The sequence below is a fragment of the Miscanthus floridulus genome, chromosome 15 (genome assembly GCF_019320115.1).
Source record: "Miscanthus floridulus cultivar M001 chromosome 15, ASM1932011v1, whole genome shotgun sequence".
NCBI lineage: Eukaryota > Viridiplantae > Streptophyta > Magnoliopsida > Poales > Poaceae > Miscanthus > Miscanthus floridulus.
In genome coordinates, this window is record NC_089594.1 from 81,402,688 (window position 1) to 81,423,725 (window position 21,038).

Genomic DNA, 21,038 nt, shown 5'->3' on the forward strand with positions numbered 1-21,038 from the left:
ACACAGGAAGGCGAGACATATATATTTGGCACAAGTAGTAGGAAAAGATCCTGAAGTCACCACATATTCAGAAATTTTACTGGAAGCAATTGGGCAAACACCGCTTGTTGTCGGCGTCACTTTCTACTTCCAATCATCCACATCCACTTGTTGCTGGCGTCGCTTTGTACTCCTGATCGATCGGTTGAGACATTTTTGTTTCTCACACCTTCTTGGCGTCTCGGTCACTCGCCTGGCATGGCAATTCCACACGCCTGCACTGCACGCGACGTTGGTCGTCGGAATAAGGAGTCACCAGTGAGTCAGTGACAGCCTCACTCAGTGCATCAACAACTTGGCACTTCGCTAGTTCTCAGTTCAGTTCTGATCAGGTCAGTCATGGTCTAGATTTCCATGGTAGATGTTGCCTAAGAAGCATTTGTCGAGTGCTCAGAAAAGAAAAAAAAAATAAAACAAAAAGATTGGTTCATAGAATCATCGCAGAAGAGTGCTATACATATTTTTCAGTTTCAAGTAGTGTTGAAGTCAGTCAAGATCGAGGGCAGGAACATAATGTTCTGGACAACATTGACCTTGATACAATTGTTGAAGATTTTGCTTCAAGAAATACCCGAAGACATTTTTTATTACAAAGCACCAAAGCACTGTTGTTTTATTTGAGATAATCATAATAGTTATTTCACTGTTCATTTGGTATTTCGTTGTGTCCTATCATTATCTTATATGAACGAAATTTATACCATGCAAAGTTAATTCTTATTGTTGGTACTGTACACTTATATTAAAAAATAGTTTGATGGATTCCTATTACCAACCATCTTGTTTGTCCAAAAAGCTTTAAAATCCTACTCCTAGAGCCGGCCCTGTTGAAAGATATCCGCCGCTAAATACCATGTTTACGTGTGATGTCCAAAGCCCACACGTTGAAGAAGGATGATCATCGCCGTTTTCTCCGACAGCTTGATCGATGAAGAAGGATGGTCATCGCCGTTGTCTCGACAGCTTGATATGCATGCACATGCATACGACGCATGCATGCATAAGCGACGACAGCAGCAGAGAGCAAAGAATGTAGGCCAGGCAGCAGATTTTCCAAGCAAAGCACAATGGAACGTACTGTAACGGAGGATCGTGCAAAGCGCCAAAAGCCTGACGAATTTTTTTTATGTCAAATCGCCCAAGGGACGGGAGGCATGCAACACAACGATGGGCGGCGATATGACGCTTCATGCAACGCGAACGACGCCACCGACCCTGCCTGATGCTGCCCGGAGGCCGGAGGTGACGGGCACGCCTGATGCTGCCCTATAGTGCTGCAACCTGCAGGAGCCATGCATCATCTGTCGCGCGTGCGTGCGTGCCTGATCAGTGATGAGGCTGGCCGCGGTCGGCCTGGTGGCCCATGCAATTGCAAGGCAGCACGCCTGATGATGGCTCGGCGCGCGATCATGCAGATGGGAAGAGACGTGACAGCCTACAATGCCCTCGTCGCGTCTGTGGTGTGTACAGTGCTGTGGCACCGGTTACTGATCAATGCTTCGCAGTATCAGTAAGGCTCACCTAAAGTTTACTCTCCGTCCCATCGGATATTTAGACACATGCATGAAGTATTAAATATAGACTATAAAATAACTAATTGCATAGAGTGCAACTAATTTGCGAGACGAATTTTTAAGCCTAATTAGCCCATGATTTGACAATGTGTGCTACAGTAAAGTTACCGTACACATGTGTTAATGATGGATTAATTAGACTTAATAAATTCATCTCGCGGAGTCCTAAGCACTTCTGTAATTTATTTTATTATTACTATCCGAATACTCATACGTGATTCCCCCATATTATATCCGATGTGACATCCTAAATTTTAGCCTCTGAATTTAAAGGAGGCCTAACTCATGAAGCCGCAGTGACAGCACCTCCGATCCGTGTCCTTGCAAGCAATATTTATATTATACAGATACAGTATGCTCGTGAATTGTAACCAAACGTATAGCTTTTCAAGTAGTTACATAGAGCTAACTATTTTGTTAGGTTTAGTTAGCTCATTAGCTTTAGCCTAACTTTATTTCAATTAAAATCTATGGCCCGTAATATGTGACAATGGATTAATCTTTTTTTTTGAATAAACACTATCAGAATCCTTAAATTTGTCGAGTGTTTTTATGTTTGCCGAGTGTATTCCCTCGGGCACTCAGCGAATAAGTTCTTTGCCGAGTGCTGCAATAAAAACACTCGGCAAAGAGGGGGTTTGCCGAGTGTAAAAAAACACTCGACAAAGATGAAGTTTGCCAAGTGTAAAAAAAAAACACTCGGCAAAGAAATAAAATCTTTTTTCTAGAAAAGAAGGAGAAGAAAAAAAAAACTATGCCGAGTGCTTAGATCTATAACACTCGGCAAAGAAATAAAATCTTTTTTCTGGAAAAGAATGAGAAAAAATAAAAAAAAACTTTGCCGAGTGTCCAGATCTGGGACACTCGGCAAACAAAAAAAATTATCTTCTTTAACATCAGCGCCCCACCCTCCTTCCTTCGCACCCGCCCCCAGCGGCCCCTCCCCTTCTTCCTCCGCACGCACCTGCCCCCTAGCGCCCCTCCCTTTTCTTCCCCGGCCCCCAGCGTCCCCGTCCCCTCCCCGTTGACGCCCCTCCCCCTCCTCTCCCTCTCTTCCCCGACGGCGGCTGCCCCCTCCTCTCCCTCTCTTCCCTAGATCCGGCGAGGCCGCCCCCTCCTCTCCCTCTCTTTCCCGGATCCGGCGCGGCCGCCCCCTCCTCTCCCTCTCTTTCCCGGATCCGGCGCGGCCGCCCCCTCCTCTCCCTCTCTTCCCCGGATCCACCGCGGCCGGTGGTGGCGTGGTGGTGGTGGGCGGCGGTGGCGGCCGGTGGTGGTAGCTCGGGCATGGCGGGTGGTGGCGTGGTGGTGGTGGGCAGCGGTGGCGGCCGGTGGTGGCAGCTCGGGGCGTGGCGGGTGGTGGCGTGGTGGTGATGGGGCGACGGTGGCGTGGTGGTGGTGGCCGGTGAATGGCTCGTGGCGGCGGCTGTGAAGCTGGGGAGCGGAGGCGAGACGGAGGGCGTGAAGCTGGGCCGTGGCGCAGGGGAAAGGGCGCCGCCGAGGAGACCGACGGTGGCCGGCGGAGACCGGCCGGTGGTGGCTTTTTTTATTTTTCAAAAAAATATTTGCCGAGTGTATTTTGGGTACTCGGCAAAGTCTTTGCCGAGTGTCCGACAAAAAACACTCGGCAAAGTCTGTTTGCCGTTAAAAGTTTTACCGAGTGTCGTTTGCCGAGTGTTACACTCGGCAAACCCTTTGCCGAGTGTTTTTTGGGCTGGCACTCGGCAAAGCTCCTGATTCTGGTAGTGAAACAGGAGGGGTTTTGGGCCCTACTGAAATTGATTAAGGAAGAACGGTTCGGTACAAACCGGAAAGAAAACAAAGGAGACAGGGCAGCAAACAAAAGAGACAGGGCAGCAGAGACAATGGATTAATCTCACAAGGGAAATTCATTGGAGACTGGCTCAGTTTAAATAGGTTACTATTGTCTACATCAGTTGTGAAGTTAGAAAAAGATAGGAGGTTAGTTACACATGCGTGCACCAAGTCATGACACGGACAAGCTCAGGTTCAGCCAGCCAAGCCACAACATGAATGGTGCAGCTCCAAACTTCGTGAGGGACAATGAACCAAGGGATGAAAAAGAGGGGTAAGAGTAAGAGAGAATCGTGAAAACGAGTGGCAAAAGAAGAGAGGTGGGAGTGGGAGGTGATAAACTGAGGAACGGAGAAAGGAATTTTCATAGAGCTAATTTTTTGTTCGATTTAATTAGGTTCAACCCAACCTTATTTTAAATAAAGTGCTAATGTCCATATATATAATAAATGTTACCTGCAAAGGAGGATTAATCCTATACTGGGAAACTAACTCGAGATGAGTGGTGCAACGCACACAGGCACGGGTATTTGGCCAGCCAGGCCACACCATAAGTGGTGCAATGCCAATATAGATTTTGCAACTCCAAACTAATTGAGAGAGACGACGAAAAGTGAGAAACTATGAACCAATGGATAGAAGAATAGGTGTGAAAGTAAGGGATGACAGTGAAAGTGAGAGACAAAAGAAGAAAAAGGTAGGAGTGAGAGGTGATGGACTTACGAAGGAAGAGATAGAAAAAAAAATATATTTATTTTGAATTTTCTAGATATATTAATTTTACTATGTATTTAGATATAATGTACATCTAGGTGCATAGCAAAATTATGTATTTAAAAAAGTCAAAATATTTTATAGTTTGAAATGAAGGGAGTATATTGTAATTATCCGACTGTATTATGGGCTGTAACTTTGGTCTAGCGGCTTTCCTCTCCAACAACGCGCCTGCGCGAAAAACCACAGAGGAGTGCCTCTTCAGTGGCAGGCCTCGATCCTGAACCCAATGGAAACTTGACAAGGCGCCTGTCTTGGCAATAACGGCCCGTCGCCAGTTTCAGCCCGGTACGGCCCAAACTCACCTCCACAAAACGAAGTCAACTCGGCCGCTTGGTTTCCTTTCGAGTTCCGTCAGATTGATAACCCCATGGGCCGCCTTGCAAGACAAGGTGCCATGTTACAACTTTGTACAAGCCAACACATACCTTTTAATTTCTCTGTGTTTTAGTTTTGAAAATGAGTCTCCAATAATATATGATACTAGCAAATATGACCGTGTGACACTCATGTGTTTGATCAACTAATTTTAATCTGTTATATTTCTACTTTGGAAAATATCATGTATGCTAAATCATCTTTCTGCTGGAGAAGAGCATTCATTAGGTGCTTTATTTCCTCAACTAATCAAATCTACTTTAGACATACATATATGTACATTCTTTTTAATCTTGAGCATGTTAGAGCATCTAAGTCTTTTTAAAATTTACTCTCTAAATTATCATCTGGAGGGTCATTTTAGTCAAAATCGCTTTTTCTATACCTTTGAACAGTTTTTTATATCTTGTTCGCATTGTAGAGAGTCATCCTCCTCTCTATCTTTGGCTAGCGACAAATACGAAATAGATGATGTCTATATTTTAGGAAAGATAAAAAGTCTCTTGGAGTTCCTCTTATCTTAGAATGTCAAACTGAGGTTGAGAACTCGAGCTTTCGATAATGGCCGTGAAAATACAATGACACGTCAACATATATAACATCTACAGTATCAATGCGTAACAGCAACAGCAAGATGAATTCGATTAATGGTCATGTTTACTTTCTCATACTTTTTATCTTCTTCATTCCTTCACAATTTTTGTGTTGGTTTATTTTTATATACAAGTATATGGCTTAATTTATATATAATGTTGATCGATCGTGTCTACGTCAGAAGACTATCCATCCAATCGTTGAACCCCGGAATCAGAACGAAAGACGACGAACAAGTAGGAGCACAGCAATCACGATCAAGAACAAGAAGCAGAATTCGGCCGTGTGCTCTTTCCTTCCCTAGGTTAATCATGCATGCATGGTTTCTTTCTCCTCCCAACGAACAATCAAAAAAATTCGGAAAAAGAAAACGCGAGCAATCTCATCTGGTAATAAAACTGGTCGTCGCCGCTGCAACAATCTGCAGTCGATCGATTAATCAATCGCAGGAGTTCATCTTTTTCCTATGGGGATTGGTTGGTTGGTTGGGCTGGTGTCTGGTGATGCCATGCATTGACATGCGACGACGGATCGGGATCGCGCGAGTCCAAGAAACCGGCAGGGAGAGAGGCGGCGGTCACGAGCACCTCCTCTCCTCGCGCTGCGACGGGCTCCGCCAGAAGCCGGCGCCCTGGAAGCTAGCCCAGACCGCCGCCTCCGCCTCGGCGAGATCGTCGCGTCTTGCCGCCGCCGTCCCCGCGGGCCAGTAGCAGAAGTCGAGGGCGTCGCCGTTGCTGTCCTTGGCCGCCGCCGCGGTCGGGGAGGCGGCGCCCGACGCGAGGAGCCCCGCCATCTCCTTCTTCTTGGCCGCGGCGGCGCGGGAGGCGCGCCTGCGCCTCGCCCGGGCGCGGAGCGCGCGGCGGCACAGCGCGGCGGGCACGCGCACGGCCGCGAGCACGACGAGCTCCACCACCGCGCAGGGGAAGCAGCAGCACACCGCGGCGCACTCGGCCGCCGTCCCGCCCGCCACCTCCACGCACCGCGGCTGCTCCCGCGCCCGCCGCCGCTCCCGCTCCCGCCGCGCCTCCACGGGCGGGGACCGCCGCAGCCGCCGCTCCTCCTCCATCGCCGCCGCAGCCGCCGCGGGCGGGGACGGCGACGCCGACCCCCGCCCCCGCCCCGTGGACGCGGACGCGGACGCGGACGCCGACCGCCGGTGGCTGCGTCGCTGCTTCTGGTGCTGGGTGCTCGTGGCGCCGGCCGTCGCGCGCGTGCTCCCCGCAGGCCTCGGCCATCGTCGTCCCCGATCGCGCGCTGCTCGTCGTCGTCTCCGCCGCCGCAGTCAGAGACCGCGGCGCGCCGCCATCACCTGGAGATTCGTGCGGGGGAGAGCGAACGGGCGGCCGGCCGGGGGACGAGACGCATTCGCACGGGTAGAGAGAGAGGCGGTTGCGGCATGCGCCGGGCGCCGCCGTATATATAAGAGGGACTCTTCTCCGGCTGACGGGTGGGACCCCCTCACATCATATACACGAGGGACGAGGCCACGAGGGGGAGTCGTGCGGCGTGCGCGTCCGGGGAACCCGTTAGGCCGCTCACCCTCCACGGCAGGGGCGTCCGTTTCCGGTTGGGAGGCTGACACGTGGGGTCCATCTATCTGTTCTTTTATCCCTCCCTCTCCTCTTTTTAGTTCCTGCTTGGCAACACTATGCACCTGATGGTAAAATTAGCACCTGATGGTAAAGTTACATGGAAAAAGCTTTTGCATCAATGCGACCAATCCCCATTAGTTTTGTAGCTACATAGGTTAGGAGTGTTGTGGATCATATCGATCGGCGTCGTCTTCTCCTTCATCGGGTAGGTATGTTATGACTATCAAATCTGCCCATTTTGGATACAAAAAGACTACTCATCATTCTAATGAAAGGGGAAGAAATTGGTAGAAGATACCTCGTCCAAATAGTGTTTGTAGTGTTCTTATAGTGCCTTTGGTTTCCTTGTTTAGTTTATGAAAATTATATGGTTTATGATCTCCTTTCCATGAAATCGTCGCTATCACGTTCAAATGCTTACCTGGTCATGTCGTTTTTTATATATAAAATTGACCAGATTTAATCGATTTGTTTGAAGCATGTAAGTAAGATGCTGGCGTGCGAGGAATTTGTTGACCTGCGCGCACGTTGCGATTGCGATCATGGAGGTAAATGATTGAGGAATGCGGTGCCCACGTACGTGCCTTGATATGATGCTATAATATGTCTGATCCGATCCGCAGAAGAAGGACGGCGGCGGCGGTGCGGCGCGCGCGGGCGGCCGGCGGCGATGGTGGACGGCGGCGGGTGGGAGATGGACTCGCCGCGGTTCCGCACGATCCTGCGCGCCACCAGCGGGCGCCGGAAGCGCGCGCCCGAGGTGAAGAGCTTCTCGCACGAGCTGAGCTCGCGGGGCGGCGGCTGCGGCGGAGGAGGATGCGGCGTGCCGGGCATGCGCAAGATGGTGCGCGGCGGCGGGCTCGGCAGCACCACCCCGGAGGAGTTCATCGGCGCCATCCGGACCAAGTTCATCCGCCTCAAGGAGGAGGTGGACAGCGAGCTGGGCGTCTTCGCGGGGGACCTCGTCGACGTGCTGGCGCGGGCGGGCGACGGCGAGGGCGCGGAGGCGGAGGATCACCATCCGGACGACTGGCGCGTCGCGCTGGAGGACCTGCTGGTGGTGGCGCAGCGGTGCGCGGAGATGAGCCCCGAGGAGCTGTGGACCCGCTGCGAGGGCGTCGTGCAGGGCCTGGACGACCGCCGGCAGGAGCTCCCCGCGGGGCTCCCCAAGCAGGCGCACACGCGGATCCTCTTCATCCTCACGCGCTGCACCCGCCTGCTGCAGTTCCGCAAGGGCGCCGCCGTGGGCGGGTGCCGCTACGCCGACGTCGACGACGACGACGTCAGGCGCAACGTGCTCGGCCTGCACCAGCTCAGCGACCTCGGACTCTACCCGATCCACGTCGACGGCGGGGACCTCTGCCGCAAGAGCACCTCCAGCCTCACCGAGCTCAAGGAGCGGCTCATCAGGCGGCGGATGCTGGAGCACAAGCAGCTCACCGTCGATTTCTCCCCGGCGAGGATCTTCTCGCCGTCCTCCAGGGACGGATCGGCCGCGGCTGACGGTCACTCCCCCAGCTGCAAGATGGCGTCGTGGAAGAAGCTCCCTTCCCCCGCCGAGAAGAACAAGATCAGCAAGAACGCCGCTGGCGCGGGTGACGCCTCCGGGGATGCTGCCGCCACGGCCACCAAGACCGCCGCCGCCGCCGGCGCGGGCGACGACAGCCCTGCCAAAAGAAGCCCATCACCCGGCACGGCAAGACGACGGTGGACGAGATCGTGGAGCGCGTGGACGCGGCGAGCATCCACATCCACCCGGACGGGCTGGCGTGCCTGGGCGGCGACGCGGCCATGAACCTGGCAGAGATCCCGTCCCGGTACCCGGAGGCGCAGCAGATCATCGTGGACGGGAAGCCCCGGATGATCTGCCGCATCTGCGACTTCGAGATCCCCATGGCGTGCGCCGAGGGACACTTCGTGGTGTGCACGCTCGCCGACCGCTGCGACGCCAAGGGACACAGCGCGGACCAGCGCCTGCTGCGCGTCGCCGAGGTGCTCGACCGCGTGCTCGCCTGCTTCGACACCAGCGGCGGCGGCTCCCTCGGTGTTGGTGGTGGCAGGGCGAGCACATCGTCCGAGTCGGACTCCAACAACGCCGCCGACCACGACCCACTGTCCCAGCTGCTGACCGTGCCGTCCACGGAGCTCTTCTCGGAGGGCGCGCTGACGCCGGCGTCGGGGAGCCTGCCGCAGTCGCCGCTGCTGACGCCGCGGACGAGCCACGCCGAGTCGCAGCTGACCAAGCACAAGGCGTTCGCGGAGCTGGAGAACTTCCAGCAGATCGAGAGCCTTCTCGCCATCGCGCGCGGCGTCGAGGGCATCAAGAGCTCCGAGTACAACTCGCTGGAGGACCTCAGCTCCTACCTGGAGGACCTCAACGCCGTGATCGACACGCGCAAGGTGGACGCGCTCGTCGTCGAGACGTTCGGGCGGAGGATCGCCAAGCTGCTGCAGGAGAAGTTCATGCAGCTGTGCGGGCAGATCGACGACATGGGCGGCGCGGTGGCGGATCAGCAGCAGCAGCACCTGCACCCGATCGACGAGGAGGGCCCGATGATGGAGAGCGGCGGCGTGACGACGACGAGCTCGCGGGCGACGACGCTGAACGGCGGCAATAACGCCAACAGGTTCAAGGACCGGACCGTCCATCGAGGACTTCGAGATCATCAAGCCCATCAGCCGCGGCGCCTTCGGCCGCGTGTTCCTGGCCAAGAAGAGGGTCACCGGCGACCTCTTCGCCATCAAGGTGCTCCGGAAGGCGGACATGATCCGGAAGAACGCCGTGGAGAGCATCCTGGCGGAGCGCGACATCCTCATCTCCGCGCGCAACCCCTTCGTGGTCCGCTTCTTCTACTCCTTCACGTGCAGGGAGAACCTGTACCTGGTCATGGAGTACCTCAACGGCGGAGACCTCTACTCCCTGCTCAGGAACCTCGGCTGCCTCGACGAGGACATGGCCAGGACATACATCGCTGAGCTCGTGAGTTGCCGCCATTGCCAATGCCAGTTTGTTTCGTCGTCCTGTCCATCCTCTCATTTTGCTGCAACAACTGCAAGCAGGTTCTTGCGTTGGAGTACCTGCACTCCATGAACGTGATCCACCGTGACCTGAAGCCTGACAACTTGCTGATCTCTCGCGACGGCCACATCAAGGTAATCCGTACGCGTTGCCTTCTGAAGTTCTGATGAGAGTTGCCTTTCCTCGCGGTGTCAGTGTCAGTCCAGTCAGTGAATTTTCGTCAGGTAATCGTTGGCCTGAATGAATGAATGATGTGCATGCAATGCAGCTGACCGATTTCGGGCTGTCCAAAGTGGGCCTCATCAACAGCACAGACGACCTGTCGGGCCCGGACGTCAGCAGCGTCCTCGTCGGCGATCACCAGCCGACGGACGCAGAGCACCGGGAGCAGAAGCGGCAGCAGCGGCAGAAGCAGACGGCAGTGGGCACGCCGGACTATCTGGCGCCGGAGATACTGCTCGGCATGACCCACGGTTCGTCTTCTCGTCATTGCCTGCTGCAATCTTCTATTCAGACTATTCTGCTCGTCAGCTTCATTGGTTCTTCAGAGATGTGAGTTGTGATTCAGTGACATGGTCTGTTTCATTTCCGACAATACATGCAGGCCCAACTGCAGATTGGTGGTCGGTTGGCGTCATCCTGTTTGAGCTGCTCGTGGGGATTCCTCCCTTCAATGCTGAGCACCCGCAGGTACTTAGTATGCGCATCGCCTGTCGGAAATTCCCTGTCTGTTATTATTCGCAATGGAATGAATTTGAATTTGGAAGTCTGTAACTCTGTATGCAGTGCAAGTGGAGTAATTTTCAGAAGTGAATGGACAAATCCTTTTCAGTTTCTTAATACTAATTTGATTTGATGATCAACCTTATTTCTAATATGGGTGTATTGCAGATAATATTCGACAACATAATGAACCGAGAAATACCTTGGCCACAAGTACCAGAGGAGCTGAGTTTTGAAGCGTATGATTTGATTGACAAGTAAGTCAGAAAACATATGAGGTTCTGAAAACTTCTACAAACATCACATGCGCCCACAAGGTCTTCATATGTGCTACCAACAAATTACCATTTTGACTCATTTTCGAATTGTATTAGGTTGCTGATGGAAAACCTGGTGCAAAGATTAGGCGCGACCGGTGCTGGAGAGGTACTCCTTTTTCTTGGTCTTTTCATTTCTCATTTTCATAAGAAATCCCTACTCTTGTGCACGCGACACTAACTGAAATGTGTTATTAGAGCAGGTAAAGGCTCATCCGTTCTTCAAAGACATCAACTGGGACATGCTTGCCAGACAAAAGGTTACTGCTAAACCATTTGACAGTTTTCAATTTTTCTATAGCTAAACAATGACAAAATTGAGAACAACAAAAAATCAGGCACCTGATATATATTCTTCAGAGAGATCAACTGGGATATGTTCTTGTCTTGTAGGTTGCATTCATCCCTTCCACAGATGACGAGTACGACACGAGCTACTTCGCCTGCCGCCACGCCTGGGGCAGCGCTGACGAGCAAGTCAATGCGACCGGCAACGATTATGACGACCGGAGTGAGACCAGCAGCATGAGCTGCGGCAGCAGTCCACATAGCGATTATGAGGAAGATGTGAGTGTCCTGACCTGTATCATATATAAACTGATCCCTCCTTGTGATTGTGAGAGTTCAGACGTCCAAACCATTTTTGCAGGTCCTGATTCTCATCTCATCTCATGAGTTTGAATTTAATTGGTAGCAGGGTGATGAGTGTGGCAGCATGGAAGAATTCGGCGCGCCTTTGTCGGTGAAATATTCTTTCAGCAACTTCTCATTCAAGGTAACTATTATCTGAAAAATTCCTGTTCCATTGCAGACGAGTTTTCTTTTCTGAATCTTGTCTTTGATGACTGAATTTTCCTTTCCTTCTTTTTGTGTGATGTGCAGAACATCTCTCAGCTAGCATCCATGAACTACGACCTGATGACGAAGCATAACTTGGATCCTTTGCAGTCCTCGAAATCTTGAAAGCAGAGCAGCAAAGGTAGGCAATGTTCCAATTCTGAATGTCGTCAGCTATTGTACTGGACATTACTAGAACCTACCTACACAGTTCTTCAGTTTTTGTTAGTCAGGAACTGAACCTCACCAGTCACCACACCAGCAGGCTTTTGACCGAAGATGATTGTGTGTGGCAATGAACCTGCAGTTTCGTCTGGAACAAACATGTTGCCCAGTCAGCTTTTCTTTGTGCAATCAAAGTCAAACGCACGCTGAATCCGAATCGCAGGTAGTGGTGAGATGAAGAGTTTATACTTTGTAGGGAAGCTTCTGCACATGAAGGATAGGCAAAGCAAATTTGCTAGTAATATGCAATTCATAGCTTGCACTGAGACCATGCGTTATCAGAAGATATATAGGATGGTATCCACCGTTGTAATCTCTGACAACTGGCTGCAGATACATAGTGAATATAAACCTTGTTTGTAGAAAGATGGCGCAATAGATAGCACTGTAAATCTCTCTTTCTTTTTTTTTGTAAAAGAATATTTCTGAAACCTGTAAGTGTGCTGAATTCGTTCGGTGCCTTTTACAGTGTTTGCATCAACAGAAACAACAGCAGTTGCTCCTACCATGCAATGCAAAGCCCTGTCATAAATTGTTCACGGCTAATGAAAAAACTGTTCACAAATTATTCCTCTAATAATTTACATAAGCAAAAAAAAAAAAAAAACAGGAAAAGTTTATCCCAGGAAGATTATCTTTATGAATGATGGATGGGTGACGATTCATTCACCACGAGAAAACGAGGGGTTGTAGGAGGTTGCAGCACCAGGCGTGGTGTTGCAGAGGCCAGCCAGCACAAGATCTTATCGCAGGAATCCTTCTATCACAAGAGGAGAGTCCCCAAGAATCCAGTCTCCCCTGCTTTTAGAACTTGTGCTATATCATAATCTATCGTTCTCTGGGCTCTTGCAGCTCCCACACGTACGCGCCAAAAACGAAAATTGCGTATCAACTCTGAGCACCAGAGACACCGCAAATATTTGAGTATTTCACTACTCATACCCTACGTTGAGCTGGTTAAACTATTTACAGTTTTTTTTACTGTCAACGGGGGGGGGGGGGGGGGATCCCCACCTAAATAGTATTGATTTAAACTGGACTAAAACCAGTACAGTAGCCTCAGCATAAGGGCTAGATTGTGGCATATCCACTAGTAAGCAAGAATAAACATGCATCGGCACAAGGTTGAAAGGTGGCAGAACCCAAATACACCAAAAGAGAGAAAGAGCTAAAACACCAAGGCATAGGAACTCTTCGATGATGCCTCCAGTGAGGTGAATGACGCTGCAGCGTAATCATCGTCGGCTAAGCAGAAGCTTGGCAAGGCTTTCGCCCAAGCCTTTGCCGACGATCAGGCCGATCCAGGAGAAGCAGCAGCAAGAGATTCTCAACTATCAAAATCATCATATTCGCCTCCAAAAGTTTCTTCGAAGAAAAGTTCAAACCCTACGTTGAGTTGTTTTTTAAGAGAAGCTGTTTTGGTAAAACTATGTATATTGTTTCAATCACCAATTAGTGGAATCGGCATATTCGCCTTCAAATTATGAGTTATTTGGGTTTATCTTTCTCGAAGAATGTGAGGGTTGCTATACTTTAGCAGCGTGATCGGCTGGGGCTGGCTGGCTGGCTGGGCTGGCCAGCCCCCTCACATGGACATTGTTCCAATGAACCAGCCAGTAGTACTTCTCTCTCACATAAACGAACCAGCAACGATACGAACCAGCCAACCGAACAGGCTGTAGGTGCTTGCAGCCTGTTCGTTTGGCTGTGGCTTGTCGTAAACGATCGTAAATTTCCAACCGGAACAATATTTTTCTCTCACACAAACCAGCCAGCAGTACTTCTTCACGAACCAGCAACGATACGAACCAGCCAAACGAACAGGCTGTTGAATTTTAAGAATTTTTAGGTAACAATCCTACGTAATCAACCAATACAATTAAACGGACAACTTACAAGTAACAATTCATAATTTTTTTCTAATCAAACAATAACAAAATTGTACGCTTGCATGAACAACAACAACAAAATCAGTTACATGCGGGTCCGTTCGATGGAGCTCCTTGAAACAGAATCTCTCGAAGAATCACTCCTTAGCCAAACAACTAAAATGCACATCGATTTTCATGGGGAGCAGACAAGAAACAATTATTCATTTACACTTGAGCTAAAATCCATGCTCCTCGCTACTCCCTATTTAATCCACACACTAAAATCACTCTAAATCAATTCTTACCTGCTCCTAGAGATGGCAATGAGTATATACCCATTAGATAGTGCGATCCCCATACTCCAGCCGACAGACAAAATTTTATCTGCTAAGATGGGTATAGAATACAGCGGGTACTCCGATGGGTAGTATGTTCCCGTACGGCCATACCCGTATCCATATACCCGATGGATAGCACACCCACGGGTGAAAAAAATCTTCTCATACCCGTCTCTTTATCGCATAAAATCCGTCGGATAGTCAGGTTTCACGTACCCATTGCCATCCACTCTTCACCCTATTTCTCTATCAAAAATAGAATCTAGAAGTTGAGCTTAGCCAATCAAGCCCGCATCCAGTATAAACCACCAATCGCAAATCAACATGATCCCCACAAAGCCACCACTTCGTCCTTGTAAAAACGACAGCTCGGTGATGAGTTTATTACAGCCCACAGCAACAACAACCGCAAGGCTCACGTACGGCAGCTCAAAACCTGAGCGTGCATGCCACCACGCCACGTCACGTGCCGCGACACGCAAGCTACAGCTACCACAAGCCTGGCGGCGCGACGGGCGACGGCTCACGCGCACTGGCCGCTGGACATGCCGCGCGCTCTGAATGATCGGCAGGCCCGGCGGGCTGACGAGGCCCTATGCTAATCTTGCGCCGGCGGCCGTCGATGATGACCGCGCCCGCCGCCGGTACTCCTCGCTGTTGGACGACGTCTCCGTCACATCGTCCGCGAAGCGCACCTTCTTCTTCTTCGTGCCCCGCGGGCGGCGGGGGCACCGATCCTGCTAGTCTGCCGCTCCGGCGCCGCCGAGGATCCTGACCCTGAGGTCGGTCTCTCAAAGGATCAGAACATGGTTGATGCTAAGTTGTTCAAAGGGAAAACTAAAGTTTTGACATCAGATAGGGCAAGAGAAACTGGAACAGTTGATCCGGAGATGCAAATATCGGCTGATGAATATAGAGAAATTAAAAGACGTTGTGACCAACAAAAGAGCTAATATGAGCAGGGAGAAACATTGAGAGATGGTGCGATGAAACCACGTGTTACATCTCGAATTCTGTTGAATAAATGGCAACGGCAGAAGGAGAAAGATTATCAGCGCTGGTTAGAAGAGAAGGAATATCAACGTCAACAAGAAGAAGAGAGATATGAAAGAGAACAAGCAGAGTCACATTAGAATTGCCTTTTCTTCCAACATTGTTGGAATGAAAGTTTGAGATTGCCTATTAGAAATAATTGCCTAGAATGTAGCAAACAATATTAGGAATTTAGGCAATCTCAATTCAACCGCCGGTCTATCCATGATCAAATTAAATATCAACATAATGATGTAGATCGACGCTTAAAATAGAATCATTAATGATCCGCTTGGAAAGCGAGTTGTTGATCAGAACTGGGTCGGTTATGAAGAAGAAGAAGATGATGATGAGTATGTTTGGCAGGAAGGACAGTGGTGTCCAGGAGGTTTAACAAGATGTCAGAAGATAAGAGTACAATGCCTAAGGAGCAGAGAATTATAACAGGCTCAGAAATCTGGTAAACCGCAAGTATGGCGTGCTAAACAAACAGCCGATAAGGGTCAACCATCGGCTAATATTCAAATGGCTTTTCTTTTACCATACGAATTTAAAGCTCCAGCAGATCAAGAAGTCTATTCGGATTTTGATGAATCAGAGTATGAAGAGATGGCAGCCCAGTTGACATTGATACATCAAGCTATATTTGATAAACCAGTTAAGCATCGACATTTGAAGGCTTTATATGTGAGAGGTTTTGTTGATGGAAAACCGATGAGTAAAATGTTGGTTGATGGAGGTGCCTCTGTTAATCTGATGCCTTATACTACTTTTCGCAAGCTTGGTAAAGGACAAGAAGATCTGATTGAGACTGACATGATGCTTAACGATTTTAGGGGTAATGAGTCCAAGATCAGGGAGGTAATAAATGTTGAATTGACAATTGGAAGTAAGGCTTTGCTCACTACATTCTTTGTTATTAATGGAAAGAGTTCATACAGTTTACTCCTTAGTCGTGATTGGATTCGTGCCAATTGTTGTGTACCATCGACTCTGCATCAATGCTTGATTCAGTGGCATGGAGACAATGTTGAGCTAGTTCATGCTGATGATTCTGTGAGTATAGCAACAGCTGATCTAATGTATGGGGAACTAGAAGATTTTGAGTGTTTTTCTGGCAAGCGATGGGAAGAAGGCTTCATTAGAATCAATGATGAAGGCCAACAGCCGATCCAAGCAGTCGGTTCTGAAAGTTTATTTTAATGGATAATCCAATAGATGGTACAGATGGTAAACTAGGATATGGCTTTACGTCGGCCAATGAGTTAGAATAAATAGATATTGGTCCTGGGGATAGGCCTAGGCCAACATATATAAGTGCTAAATTGGATCCTAAGTATAAACAAGAATCGATAGATTTATGAAAGAAATTTAAAGATTGTTTTGCTTGAGAATATTATGAAATACCTGGCTTAGATCGATCAATTATTGAATGTCGGTTGTCAATCAAACCTGGATATCGACCATTTAAACAAGCTCCAAGGTGATTTAATCCAAATGTTCTTGATGATATTAAAAAGGAGACTGAAAGGCTACTGTGGGGGTATTAACCCCTATACCCTTACGGCTAGGCTTGGGCCGGCCCGGACCAGGGGGTCTGGCCCACTAGAAGACGACGCGTGGCCCGGCCAATCTGCTCGGAGTCCCGCGTAAGGAATCAAGGCAGACTTGGAGATCAAGCAAGATCCTGGTCGGTTAGAATAGGAATCCTTATTCGGCCACCTATGGCAATTATAACTGGTTAGGATTAGTTTCCAGATCTGTAATCCTGCTCCCCAGACTATATAAGGCGGGCAGGGGACCCCTCTCAAAACATCTCTCATTGACATACAGCAATACAATCAGACGCAGGACGTAGGTATTACGCCTTCACGGTGGCCGAACCTAGATAAAAACCTCGTGTCTGTCTTGCGTCACCATATCGTTTGTAGCTTGCGCACCTATCTGTCGATAATCTACTATCTTGGGCATACCCCTAGGTAGACTGTCGACCATATTTCGTCGACAGTGGCGTGCCAGGTAGGGGGTGTGCGTACTGCACTCCAGACGAACAAGATGGTCATCATCCCCGGTTCTATGGCTACGCCGAAGGGCCTCACGTTCACCATCGGCCAGATCACCTAGACCACTGGCTCTGACAACTTCATCGCCATGACCATGGAGGAGGCGTGGATCCAATCTGCATCGACCACTGCTTCACCAGCATCAGCTACGGCTCCGATCACGTTGGATCTGGCTCCGGCCACACCAGCATCGTCTTCAGCCACGCCGACAACCCATCGTCCACTTCCTTGCTACAAAGGGAGGCAGATCGACAACACCGACCTGCTCGACTCCATCGATCGGGTCGGCACCAAGCTTGCTGAAACCCTAGCTCTGGTAGATTCGATTCAAAATCAACCTACCAAGCAGGTAACCACTACCCACAACAGATCTACCCGACCAGGTCGAGCCAGTCGTCTTGCACGACTCAGTATGGATCTCATGGTCATGTCTACTCCTGAAGGGCGCTCCGTTCGTCGTCGACTAGCCCCCGCGACGGGTCTCCGGCTCTGAGTGCGAAGCCCCGATGGAGAACTACCAGGCTCAGCCCTACGGCCTATGAAACATTGCTTCCAACTACGCGCACAATATACAACGCTGCTCGGATCTATGTTCTATACATCGACCTCGGCCAAAGCCACGCAACTTTGTCAACATGGTTCGGATCGAGGAGTATCAAGAAGGGTCGGTCCACACAGTTCAAGAGGGCGGTTCAAGCTCCCCGTCCAGCATCGCATCTATTGGCTCCGTCCACATTGAGCTCCAGCGTCGTGACAATGAAGAAGTTGAATATGATCTGGATATCCCAGACCACTCCCCGGGTTTCCCACGATTCCCATCTTTCCCACCAAGGTGAGGAGACTTGATCAATGTTGTTAGTAATGACGAGCCACCGGCAGTTGGTGAAATAGAACAAGAAAGGCTAGCACGCGAAGCACGCAATATTGACCGGTTTAATCGCCGACAAGCCGAAGCCAAGGCAGAAGAGGAGGCACGACGTATAAGGGTCCAGTCACGCGATCTCAACAATGCCTTTGATAGGGTAGGGGACAAGCAGGTCTTTAGGACTCCAAGCGCCAACATAGCTGTTGCTATGGCAACAATGCAACGACTACCCAATACCCCGGAAATCTAGGCCGTTCGTGATGATGTACAAGCTTACCTGACGGCTGCTATAGCCCAGACCGCAGAGATTGCAAACCAAGCCCGGGCTCCGTCCATCTCAGTCGAATCAAGCTGTAGCCGCCAGTACTCAAGTCGCTCACAGCCACCCAACCAACGTGGCTCGTGCAACAACGACCCATCAGACAACCATCAAGGCAGAAACGGTGGTCATAATGGTGATCGGAACGACAACCGCCGCGACTACCGGGACGACAACCGCCAAGACAACCGTGACAATCGCCGTGATAACCGCGGTTGCGGGGTCAATCAGGGGGGCAATTGGGATCACCGTGATGGCAATAACGATCTCCGCCATTACCTCGGAGAACGCGATCTGCGCGATCGCATTAACCAAAGAGCCAATGATCGTGCATCCCACGAAAGCTATCGCCGTATGGAATATGATACCACCCATAGCCCTCCGGGTTTGAAGCAGTTTACCCCTCACCTTCGCCAAGTCATATGGGGCCCAAAAACTTCAAGCTCGAAAAACTCTAGAAGTACGACGGTAAGGAGAACCCCGAGTTATGGGTCATGCTCTACGAAACCGCGTGCAGATCAGCCATGGCTAACGAGCACGTCATGTCTAATTACTTCCCAGTCACCGTCGGCCATGCAGGCCACCAATGGCTGGTCAGCTTGCCGGTGAACTACTTTGATTCTTGGCAAGAGCTCAAGCAAGCATTCATCGACAACTTCATTGCTACTTGCGAACAACCCGGCAACAAATATGATCTACAGCGGATTCAAGATCGCAAAGATGAGCCACTGCCGAGTACGTCCGACGCTTCTTGGAGATGCGCATCAAGGTCCCGTCAATCTCCGACAACGAGGCAATCGAAGCTTTCATCACTGGTCTCCGCTTCCATGATGCCCTAAGGGACAAGCTCCTCTGCAAAAGACCTAATCGATCACAGCGCTCCTAGCCACTGCTAAAAAATATTGCGGATGCCGATGATGCTAAAAAGATAATCATCGAAGAAGCAGCAAGGGTTCCACGCTCCGACCACCCCCCACACCACGACGACTACCACAGGCAACCGTGGTCGGAACGACAATTTTGATCGCCGCAACCAGCGCAACGATTCCCGCGACCACCGCGACCAGCGTAATCAGCGGCATAATCGCCGTGACGATTACAGGGGCAAGAGTGCTCGGGAAGATGACGGCGAAGTCAATACCATTAAAAAAGGTGGCGAACATCGCAACTATGAAGAAGACTACGTCAAAGCATTGAAAGGACCCTGCCAGCTCCATCCCAAGTCAAACCATACCATGGAGAATTGCCGTGTTCTCAAATCTATCTACACGTGCCAATAGGCTTCGGATACATCCGACAAGCCTAACGACGTAGGGGAGCAGCGTAACGAGGACAACGATGATGAAGACGTAGATCCCTGTCACAAGTACGTCAAGCCAACCGACCACGTCCACACCATCATTGGGGGCAGAGTGTCCATCAAGACCAAACGAGAACGCAAGCTGCTCGCTCGCACTTGCTTGAACGTGGCCAACAGCAACAACCTCATCGCCGACCCGTGGCTCCCTCCTTGGTCTCACCGCAAGATCTCCTTCAGCAGAAAGGACCAATGGGCTGCAATACCTGAGCCAGGGCATTTTCCTCTGGTTCTCGATCCTTGTATCAACAAGGTTCAGTTCGATAGAGTGCTGATTGACGGCGGCAGTTCCATCGATATACTATTCAAGAACAGTTTGCCAGCCCTGAAGATAACCCAGGCTGATCTCAAGCCATACGAGGCACAGTTCTGGGGTGTTCTCCCCGGACAGAGCTCCACACCTCTCAGGGCAGATCACGCTACCTGTGCAATTTGGTACCCCAGACCACTTCCGCACCGACTACGTCAACTTCGTGGTCGCCGACTTCGAAGGCACCTACCATGCTATCCTTGGCCGACCAGCGCTCACCAAGTTCATGGCCATACCTCACTATAGGTATTTGGTGCTCAAGATGCCTACCGAGAAGGGGGTTCTAACTCTCAGGGGCAACGTATACGTAGCTTACACCTATGAGGATGACAGCTTCAAAATAGCAGAGGCTCATGACCTCTCTATTCGCATGGCCGAGACCACGCTCGACGCCTAAGAAGACCCCAGCCGATCACCTAGAGATCCCAGAGCTCGAGGCCCCATGCAAGAACATCAAGTCCAAAGAGCACAAAGCGATCTAGCTGGTCGATGGCGATCCCAGCAAAACGGCCCTTATCGGGCCAACCTGGATCCTAAATAGGAAGACGCGCTCGTCAGGTTCTTGAGAAGCAACGTGAGTGTGTTCGCATGGAAACCCGCTGACATGCCCGGTGTACCTCGGAACTTGATCGAGCACTCCTTAAATGTCGATGGCAAGGCCAAACCCATCAAGCAGAAGCTACGACGGTTCGCTCGCGACAAAAAGGAGGCTATTAGGGTAGAAGTTACACGGCTTTTAGCAGCCGGATTTATCAAAGAAGTATATCATCGGAGTGGTTAGCCAACCCGGTTCTTGTACGCAAAAAGAATAATGAATGGAGAATGTGCGTTGATTACACTGATCTCAACAAACACTGCCCTAAAGACCCCTTCGGCTTACCTCGCATAGACGAGGTCATAGATTCAACTACCGGTTGCGAGTTGCTTTCCTTTCTCGATTGCTACTCTGGTTATCACCAGATCGCTCTAAAAAAGGATGACCAGATCAAGACATCCTTC

At 50.4% G+C, this 21,038-nt stretch overlaps 2 pseudogenes; one reads left to right on the forward strand and one right to left on the reverse strand.

The window, feature by feature from the left end:
• Positions 1-5,440: 5,440 nt before the first annotated feature.
• Positions 5,441-6,591, reverse strand: LOC136508846 (uncharacterized; annotated as a pseudogene).
• Positions 6,592-6,833: 242 nt separating this feature from the next.
• Positions 6,834-12,380, forward strand: LOC136508847 (probable serine/threonine protein kinase IRE; annotated as a pseudogene).
• The last annotated feature ends 8,658 nt before the right edge of the window (positions 12,381-21,038 follow it).